The following is a 10,365-nucleotide window of genomic DNA, read 5'->3' on the forward strand; positions in this document are numbered from 1 at the left end:
TTTTCAAGCCCAGATGCATGTCAGAAAGAGCCTTGCTCACTGAGAAGTTAAGACACCAGTCGGGAGCATTACAGGACAGCAGGAGGATTTCGTGGAATTTGGTTCAAGTTCTTCATATGAAGAACGGCCTTCTCCAGTGCCCCGTTCAGTTTTGAGAGACTAAAATATGAAAACTGGGCTTGCAAAGTAGACTGGAAAATGGAAAGGAGCCCTGGTCACTCAGCAGTTCAGAAAAAGCTCAGGAGCCGCGCCGGCCATTTTGTTTGCCTAGTGGATTTCTGGAGGGTCAGAGGGAAATAGCCTTCTCCAGTGCCACGATTAAGTTCTTTGAGGGTAAAATGAAAAACGGGGCCTAAAAACCAGCATGGGAAAGTAAAGGGGGCTATCTGACACTGGAGTTAAGAGAAAACTCTGGAGCCTTGCCCGGTGTTTATTTTTGCCAAATGTCTTTCAGGTCTTTAATATGAAAAATAGCCATCCCCTGTGCCCTCTGCAGTTGTTTGAGACTAAAAGAGAAAAAGAGGGCTCGGAAAACTAGCCTTGGAATGGTAAAGGAGCCATTCTCACACTGCAGGGAAGAGAGAAGTCGGTAGCCTTGCCGGGTGGGTGTTTTTTGCCAAATGGGTTTCAGGTTTTCAATATGAAAAAAAGCCTCCTCCTGTGCCTTGCAGAGTTCTTTAATGTAAAAATTTGAAAACTGGGCTTGAAAACTGTCCTGGGAAAACTGTTCTAGTTTTCCCAGGACAGTTTTCAAGCCCAGATGCATGTCAGAAAGAGCCTTGCTCACTGAGAAGTTAAGACACCAGTCGGGAGCATTACAGGACAGCAGGAGGATTTCGTGGAATTTGGTTCAAGTTCTTCATATGAAGAACGGCCTTCTCCAGTGCCCCGTTCAGTTTTGAGAGACTAAAATATGAAAACTGGGCTTGCAAAGTAGACTGGAAAATGGAAAGGAGCCCTGGTCACTCAGCAGTTCAGAAAAAGCTCAGGAGCCGCGCCGGCCATTTTGTTTGCCTAGTGGATTTCTGGAGGGTCAGAGGGAAATAGCCTTCTCCAGTGCCACGATTAAGTTCTTTGAGGGTAAAATGAAAAACGGGGCCTAAAAACCAGCATGGGAAAGTAAAGGGGGCTATCTGACACTGGAGTTAAGAGAAAACTCTGGAGCCTTGCCCGGTGTTTATTTTTGCCAAATGTCTTTCAGGTCTTTAATATGAAAAATAGCCATCCCCTGTGCCCTCTGCAGTTGTTTGAGACTAAAAGAGAAAAAGAGGGCTCGGAAAACTAGCCTTGGAATGGTAAAGGAGCCATTCTCACACTGCAGGGAAGAGAGAAGTCGGTAGCCTTGCCGGGTGGGTGTTTTTTGCCAAATGGGTTTCAGGTTTTCAATATGAAAAAAAGCCTCCTCCTGTGCCTTGCAGAGTTCTTTAATGTAAAAATTTGAAAACTGGGCTTGAAAACTGTCCTGGGAAAACTGTTCTAGTTTTCCCAGGACAGTTTTCAAGCCCAGATGCATGTCAGAAAGAGCCTTGCTCACTGAGAAGTTAAGACACCAGTCGGGAGCATTACAGGACAGCAGGAGGATTTCGTGGAATTTGGTTCAAGTTCTTCATATGAAGAACGGCCTTCTCCAGTGCCCCGTTCAGTTTTGAGAGACTAAAATATGAAAACTGGGCTTGCAAAGTAGACTGGAAAATGGAAAGGAGCCCTGGTCACTCAGCAGTTCAGAAAAAGCTCAGGAGCCGCGCCGGCCATTTTGTTTGCCTAGTGGATTTCTGGAGGGTCAGAGGGAAATAGCCTTCTCCAGTGCCACGATTAAGTTCTTTGAGGGTAAAATGAAAAACGGGGCCTAAAAACCAGCATGGGAAAGTAAAGGGGGCTATCTGACACTGGAGTTAAGAGAAAACTCTGGAGCCTTGCCCGGTGTTTATTTTTGCCAAATGTCTTTCAGGTCTTTAATATGAAAAATAGCCATCCCCTGTGCCCTCTGCAGTTGTTTGAGACTAAAAGAGAAAAAGAGGGCTCGGAAAACTAGCCTTGGAATGGTAAAGGAGCCATTCTCACACTGCAGGGAAGAGAGAAGTCGGTAGCCTTGCCGGGTGGGTGTTTTTTGCCAAATGGGTTTCAGGTTTTCAATATGAAAAAAAGCCTCCTCCTGTGCCTTGCAGAGTTCTTTAATGTAAAAATTTGAAAACTGGGCTTGAAAACTGTCCTGGGAAAACTGTTCTAGTTTTCCCAGGACAGTTTTCAAGCCCAGATGCATGTCAGAAAGAGCCTTGCTCACTGAGAAGTTAAGACACCAGTCGGGAGCATTACAGGACAGCAGGAGGATTTCGTGGAATTTGGTTCAAGTTCTTCATATGAAGAACGGCCTTCTCCAGTGCCCCGTTCAGTTTTGAGAGACTAAAATATGAAAACTGGGCTTGCAAAGTAGACTGGAAAATGGAAAGGAGCCCTGGTCACTCAGCAGTTCAGAAAAAGCTCAGGAGCCGCGCCGGCCATTTTGTTTGCCTAGTGGATTTCTGGAGGGTCAGAGGGAAATAGCCTTCTCCAGTGCCACGATTAAGTTCTTTGAGGGTAAAATGAAAAAACGGGGCCTAAAAACCAGCATGGGAAAGTAAAGGGGGCTATCTGACACTGGAGTTAAGAGAAAACTCTGGAGCCTTGCCCGGTGTTTATTTTTGCCAAATGTCTTTCAGGTCTTTAATATGAAAAATAGCCATCCCCTGTGCCCTCTGCAGTTGTTTGAGACTAAAAGAGAAAAAGAGGGCTCGGAAAACTAGCCTTGGAATGGTAAAGGAGCCATTCTCACACTGCAGGGAAGAGAGAAGTCGGTAGCCTTGCCGGGTGGGTGTTTTTTGCCAAATGGGTTTCAGGTTTTCAATATGAAAAAAAGCCTCCTCCTGTGCCTTGCAGAGTTCTTTAATGTAAAAATTTGAAAACTGGGCTTGAAAACTGTCCTGGGAAAACTGTTCTAGTTTTCCCAGGACAGTTTTCAAGCCCAGATGCATGTCAGAAAGAGCCTTGCTCACTGAGAAGTTAAGACACCAGTCGGGAGCATTACAGGACAGCAGGAGGATTTCGTGGAATTTGGTTCAAGTTCTTCATATGAAGAACGGCCTTCTCCAGTGCCCCGTTCAGTTTTGAGAGACTAAAATATGAAAACTGGGCTTGCAAAGTAGACTGGAAAATGGAAAGGAGCCCTGGTCACTCAGCAGTTCAGAAAAAGCTCAGGAGCCGCGCCGGCCATTTTGTTTGCCTAGTGGATTTCTGGAGGGTCAGAGGGAAATAGCCTTCTCCAGTGCCACGATTAAGTTCTTTGAGGGTAAAATGAAAAACGGGGCCTAAAAACCAGCATGGGAAAGTAAAGGGGGCTATCTGACACTGGAGTTAAGAGAAAACTCTGGAGCCTTGCCCGGTGTTTATTTTTGCCAAATGTCTTTCAGGTCTTTAATATGAAAAATAGCCATCCCCTGTGCCCTCTGCAGTTGTTTGAGACTAAAAGAGAAAAAGAGGGCTCGGAAAACTAGCCTTGGAATGGTAAAGGAGCCATTCTCACACTGCAGGGAAGAGAGAAGTCGGTAGCCTTGCCGGGTGGGTGTTTTTTGCCAAATGGGTTTCAGGTTTTCAATATGAAAAAAAGCCTCCTCCTGTGCCTTGCAGAGTTCTTTAATGTAAAAATTTGAAAACTGGGCTTGAAAACTGTCCTGGGAAAACTGTTCTAGTTTTCCCAGGACAGTTTTCAAGCCCAGATGCATGTCAGAAAGAGCCTTGCTCACTGAGAAGTTAAGACACCAGTCGGGAGCATTACAGGACAGCAGGAGGATTTCGTGGAATTTGGTTCAAGTTCTTCATATGAAGAACGGCCTTCTCCAGTGCCCCGTTCAGTTTTGAGAGACTAAAATATGAAAACTGGGCTTGCAAAGTAGACTGGAAAATGGAAAGGAGCCCTGGTCACTCAGCAGTTCAGAAAAAGCTCAGGAGCCGCGCCGGCCATTTTGTTTGCCTAGTGGATTTCTGGAGGGTCAGAGGGAAATAGCCTTCTCCAGTGCCACGATTAAGTTCTTTGAGGGTAAAATGAAAAAACGGGGCCTAAAAACCAGCATGGGAAAGTAAAGGGGGCTATCTGACACTGGAGTTAAGAGAAAACTCTGGAGCCTTGCCCGGTGTTTATTTTTGCCAAATGTCTTTCAGGTCTTTAATATGAAAAATAGCCATCCCCTGTGCCCTCTGCAGTTGTTTGAGACTAAAAGAGAAAAAGAGGGCTCGGAAAACTAGCCTTGGAATGGTAAAGGAGCCATTCTCACACTGCAGGGAAGAGAGAAGTCGGTAGCCTTGCCGGGTGGGTGTTTTTTGCCAAATGGGTTTCAGGTTTTCAATATGAAAAAAAGCCTCCTCCTGTGCCTTGCAGAGTTCTTTAATGTAAAAATTTGAAAACTGGGCTTGAAAACTGTCCTGGGAAAACTGTTCTAGTTTTCCCAGGACAGTTTTCAAGCCCAGATGCATGTCAGAAAGAGCCTTGCTCACTGAGAAGTTAAGACACCAGTCGGGAGCATTACAGGACAGCAGGAGGATTTCGTGGAATTTGGTTCAAGTTCTTCATATGAAGAACGGCCTTCTCCAGTGCCCCGTTCAGTTTTGAGAGACTAAAATATGAAAACTGGGCTTGCAAAGTAGACTGGAAAATGGAAAGGAGCCCTGGTCACTCAGCAGTTCAGAAAAAGCTCAGGAGCCGCGCCGGCCATTTTGTTTGCCTAGTGGATTTCTGGAGGGTCAGAGGGAAATAGCCTTCTCCAGTGCCACGATTAAGTTCTTTGAGGGTAAAATGAAAAAACGGGGCCTAAAAACCAGCATGGGAAAGTAAAGGGGGCTATCTGACACTGGAGTTAAGAGAAAACTCTGGAGCCTTGCCCGGTGTTTATTTTTGCCAAATGTCTTTCAGGTCTTTAATATGAAAAATAGCCATCCCCTGTGCCCTCTGCAGTTGTTTGAGACTAAAAGAGAAAAAGAGGGCTCGGAAAACTAGCCTTGGAATGGTAAAGGAGCCATTCTCACACTGCAGGGAAGAGAGAAGTCGGTAGCCTTGCCGGGTGGGTGTTTTTTGCCAAATGGGTTTCAGGTTTTCAATATGAAAAAAAGCCTCCTCCTGTGCCTTGCAGAGTTCTTTAATGTAAAAATTTGAAAACTGGGCTTGAAAACTGTCCTGGGAAAACTGTTCTAGTTTTCCCAGGACAGTTTTCAAGCCCAGATGCATGTCAGAAAGAGCCTTGCTCACTGAGAAGTTAAGACACCAGTCGGGAGCATTACAGGACAGCAGGAGGATTTCGTGGAATTTGGTTCAAGTTCTTCATATGAAGAACGGCCTTCTCCAGTGCCCCGTTCAGTTTTGAGAGACTAAAATATGAAAACTGGGCTTGCAAAGTAGACTGGAAAATGGAAAGGAGCCCTGGTCACTCAGCAGTTCAGAAAAAGCTCAGGAGCCGCGCCGGCCATTTTGTTTGCCTAGTGGATTTCTGGAGGGTCAGAGGGAAATAGCCTTCTCCAGTGCCACGATTAAGTTCTTTGAGGGTAAAATGAAAAAACGGGGCCTAAAAACCAGCATGGGAAAGTAAAGGGGGCTATCTGACACTGGAGTTAAGAGAAAACTCTGGAGCCTTGCCCGGTGTTTATTTTTGCCAAATGTCTTTCAGGTCTTTAATATGAAAAATAGCCATCCCCTGTGCCCTCTGCAGTTGTTTGAGACTAAAAGAGAAAAAGAGGGCTCGGAAAACTAGCCTTGGAATGGTAAAGGAGCCATTCTCACACTGCAGGGAAGAGAGAAGTCGGTAGCCTTGCCGGGTGGGTGTTTTTTGCCAAATGGGTTTCAGGTTTTCAATATGAAAAAAAGCCTCCTCCTGTGCCTTGCAGAGTTCTTTAATGTAAAAATTTGAAAACTGGGCTTGAAAACTGTCCTGGGAAAACTGTTCTAGTTTTCCCAGGACAGTTTTCAAGCCCAGATGCATGTCAGAAAGAGCCTTGCTCACTGAGAAGTTAAGACACCAGTCGGGAGCATTACAGGACAGCAGGAGGATTTCGTGGAATTTGGTTCAAGTTCTTCATATGAAGAACGGCCTTCTCCAGTGCCCCGTTCAGTTTTGAGAGACTAAAATATGAAAACTGGGCTTGCAAAGTAGACTGGAAAATGGAAAGGAGCCCTGGTCACTCAGCAGTTCAGAAAAAGCTCAGGAGCCGCGCCGGCCATTTTGTTTGCCTAGTGGATTTCTGGAGGGTCAGAGGGAAATAGCCTTCTCCAGTGCCACGATTAAGTTCTTTGAGGGTAAAATGAAAAAACGGGGCCTAAAAACCAGCATGGGAAAGTAAAGGGGGCTATCTGACACTGGAGTTAAGAGAAAACTCTGGAGCCTTGCCCGGTGTTTATTTTTGCCAAATGTCTTTCAGGTCTTTAATATGAAAAATAGCCATCCCCTGTGCCCTCTGCAGTTGTTTGAGACTAAAAGAGAAAAAGAGGGCTCGGAAAACTAGCCTTGGAATGGTAAAGGAGCCATTCTCACACTGCAGGGAAGAGAGAAGTCGGTAGCCTTGCCGGGTGGGTGTTTTTTGCCAAATGGGTTTCAGGTTTTCAATATGAAAAAAGCCTCCTCCTGTGCCTTGCAGAGTTCTTTAATGTAAAAATTTGAAAACTGGGCTTGAAAACTGTCCTGGGAAAACTGTTCTAGTTTTCCCAGGACAGTTTTCAAGCCCAGATGCATGTCAGAAAGAGCCTTGCTCACTGAGAAGTTAAGACACCAGTCGGGAGCATTACAGGACAGCAGGAGGATTTCGTGGAATTTGGTTCAAGTTCTTCATATGAAGAACGGCCTTCTCCAGTGCCCCGTTCAGTTTTGAGAGACTAAAATATGAAAACTGGGCTTGCAAAGTAGACTGGAAAATGGAAAGGAGCCCTGGTCACTCAGCAGTTCAGAAAAAGCTCAGGAGCCGCGCCGGCCATTTTGTTTGCCTAGTGGATTTCTGGAGGGTCAGAGGGAAATAGCCTTCTCCAGTGCCACGATTAAGTTCTTTGAGGGTAAAATGAAAAACGGGGCCTAAAAACCAGCATGGGAAAGTAAAGGGGGCTATCTGACACTGGAGTTAAGAGAAAACTCTGGAGCCTTGCCCGGTGTTTATTTTTGCCAAATGTCTTTCAGGTCTTTAATATGAAAAATAGCCATCCCCTGTGCCCTCTGCAGTTGTTTGAGACTAAAAGAGAAAAAGAGGGCTCGGAAAACTAGCCTTGGAATGGTAAAGGAGCCATTCTCACACTGCAGGGAAGAGAGAAGTCGGTAGCCTTGCCGGGTGGGTGTTTTTTGCCAAATGGGTTTCAGGTTTTCAATATGAAAAAAAGCCTCCTCCTGTGCCTTGCAGAGTTCTTTAATGTAAAAATTTGAAAACTGGGCTTGAAAACTGTCCTGGGAAAACTGTTCTAGTTTTCCCAGGACAGTTTTCAAGCCCAGATGCATGTCAGAAAGAGCCTTGCTCACTGAGAAGTTAAGACACCAGTCGGGAGCATTACAGGACAGCAGGAGGATTTCGTGGAATTTGGTTCAAGTTCTTCATATGAAGAACGGCCTTCTCCAGTGCCCCGTTCAGTTTTGAGAGACTAAAATATGAAAACTGGGCTTGCAAAGTAGACTGGAAAATGGAAAGGAGCCCTGGTCACTCAGCAGTTCAGAAAAAGCTCAGGAGCCGCGCCGGCCATTTTGTTTGCCTAGTGGATTTCTGGAGGGTCAGAGGGAAATAGCCTTCTCCAGTGCCACGATTAAGTTCTTTGAGGGTAAAATGAAAAACGGGGCCTAAAAACCAGCATGGGAAAGTAAAGGGGGCTATCTGACACTGGAGTTAAGAGAAAACTCTGGAGCCTTGCCCGGTGTTTATTTTTGCCAAATGTCTTTCAGGTCTTTAATATGAAAAATAGCCATCCCCTGTGCCCTCTGCAGTTGTTTGAGACTAAAAGAGAAAAAGAGGGCTCGGAAAACTAGCCTTGGAATGGTAAAGGAGCCATTCTCACACTGCAGGGAAGAGAGAAGTCGGTAGCCTTGCCCGGTGGGTGTTTTTTGCCAAATGGGTTTCAGGTTTTCAATATGAAAAAAGCCTCCTCCTGTGCCTTGCAGAGTTCTTTAATGTAAAAATTTGAAAACTGGGCTTGAAAACTGTCCTGGGAAAACTGTTCTAGTTTTCCCAGGACAGTTTTCAAGCCCAGATGCATGTCAGAAAGAGCCTTGCTCACTGAGAAGTTAAGACACCAGTCGGGAGCATTACAGGACAGCAGGAGGATTTCGTGGAATTTGGTTCAAGTTCTTCATATGAAGAACGGCCTTCTCCAGTGCCCCGTTCAGTTTTGAGAGACTAAACTATGAAAACTGGGCTTGCAAAGTAGACTGGAAAATGGAAAGGAGCCCTGGTCACTCAGCAGTTCGGAAAAAGCTCAGGAGCAACGCCGGACGTCTTGGTTGCCTAGTGGATTTCTGGAGGGTCAGAGGGAAATAGCCTTCTCCAGTGCCACGATTAAGTTCTTTGAGGGTAAAATGAAAAACGGGGCCTAAAAACCAGCATGGGAAAGTAAAGGGGGCTATCTGACACTGGAGTTAAGAGAAAACTCTGGAGCCTTGCCCGGTGTTTATTTTTGCCAAATGTCTTTCAGGTCTTTAATATGAAAAATAGCCATCCCCTGTGCCCTCTGCAGTTGTTTGAGACTAAAAGAGAAAAAGAGGGCTCGGAAAACTAGCCTTGGAATGGTAAAGGAGCCATTCTCACACTGCAGGGAAGAGAGAAGTCGGTAGCCTTGCCCCGTGGGTGTTTTTTGCCAAATGGGTTTCAGGTTTTCAATATGAAAAAAAGCCTCCTCCTGTGCCTTGCAGAGTTCTTTAATGTAAAAATTTGAAAACTGGGCTTGAAAACTGTCCTGGGAAAACTGTACAGTTTTCCCAGGACAGTTTTCAAGCCCAGATGCATGTCAGAAAGAGCCTTGCTCACTGAGAAGTTAAGACACCAGTCGGGAGCATTACAGGACAGCAGGAGGATTTCGTGGAATTTGGTTCAAGTTCTTCATATGAAGAACGGCCTTCTCCAGTGCCCCGTTCAGTTTTGAGAGACTAAAATATGAAAACTGGGCTTGCAAAGTAGACTGGAAAATGGAAAGGAGCCCTGGTCACTCCCTTGCCTGTCCACCCTCGCACAAATGCGCGACCTCAGTCAACACGCAGCCCCGACCCGGCTGTCTCCCCCTCGGTCGCTCGCCCGGTTGCTCGCTGGGTCGCTCACTAGGTCTGACCCTGCGCCTGGATCCGCGGGCCTGAGTGTGTCTGGCCGAGTCCTCCTGTGCAACCCTGCTCCGCCAGCCGCTGGTTTCGCCCCTTACTGGTCAGGCTGAAGAATTTGTTGTTAACGGACTTCTGAAAAGTTCAATTTTCCGTGTTCTGGCTGTGTTTTCTGTTGCTAATATTCAGTTTTCTCTAATCTTGGTTGTGTGAGAAGGCACGGCACATCCACCTATGCCTCCATCTTGGCGGAAGTCTAATCTGGTGTTTACATTTGTAAGCACTTTATAAATTTTAGACATTAACCTCTTACCAGATGTATTGGCAAATATGTTCTTCCATTCTGTGGGTCATCTTTTTATTTTGATTTCCTTTGCTGTGCAAAAACTTTTTGCTTTGATGTAGTCCCATTGTTTTTTGTTTGTTTGTTTGTTTGTTTGTTTGTTTGTTTGTTTCCCTTGCCTAGGGAGATATATCTGAGAAAAAATTCTACGGGCAATGTTTTGAGTTTTAATTTTCTGATTATGAAGCAAAAATACATATTGCCATCATGTTTGGTATTTAAATGTGAGATAAAATGCACATAACGTTAATATTTTAAAGAATCAATGTGTTTTTCTACTTTGTGTTTTCCATCTTTTCTATTTGCATTCATTTTTAAAATTCATCTGTAACACAAACACCCTCCAGTTTCGCACTCCCCCAGTGCTTGCTTTCTCACAGAGACTGGAGTAAACCTAGGCTGCTTAATAACGTGCAAGAAATTGAAAGAATTAATACACAATGGAATTCTATGCAGCAGAGAGAAAGAAGGAGCTACTACCTTTTGCAACAACATGGATGGAACTGGAAAGCATTATGCTGAGTGAAATAGGCCAGGCATTGAAGGACAAATACCATATGATCTCATCTTTGACAGGAAGCTAAACAACAAAACAAACAAGCAAACAGAATAAAAACAAAGACGCTGAAATAGAGAACAAGTGGGCAGCGACCAGAGGGGAGAGGGAAGGGAATTTAAGGGGGAAAAGGGGGAGGGATTTTGAGGAACAAGTATGAAAGACACAGGGATGAA

The sequence above is a fragment of the Artibeus jamaicensis genome, unplaced genomic scaffold (assembly GCF_021234435.1).
Source record: "Artibeus jamaicensis isolate MK-2021 breed Jamaican fruit bat unplaced genomic scaffold, CSHL_Jam_final contig_886, whole genome shotgun sequence".
NCBI lineage: Eukaryota > Metazoa > Chordata > Mammalia > Chiroptera > Phyllostomidae > Artibeus > Artibeus jamaicensis.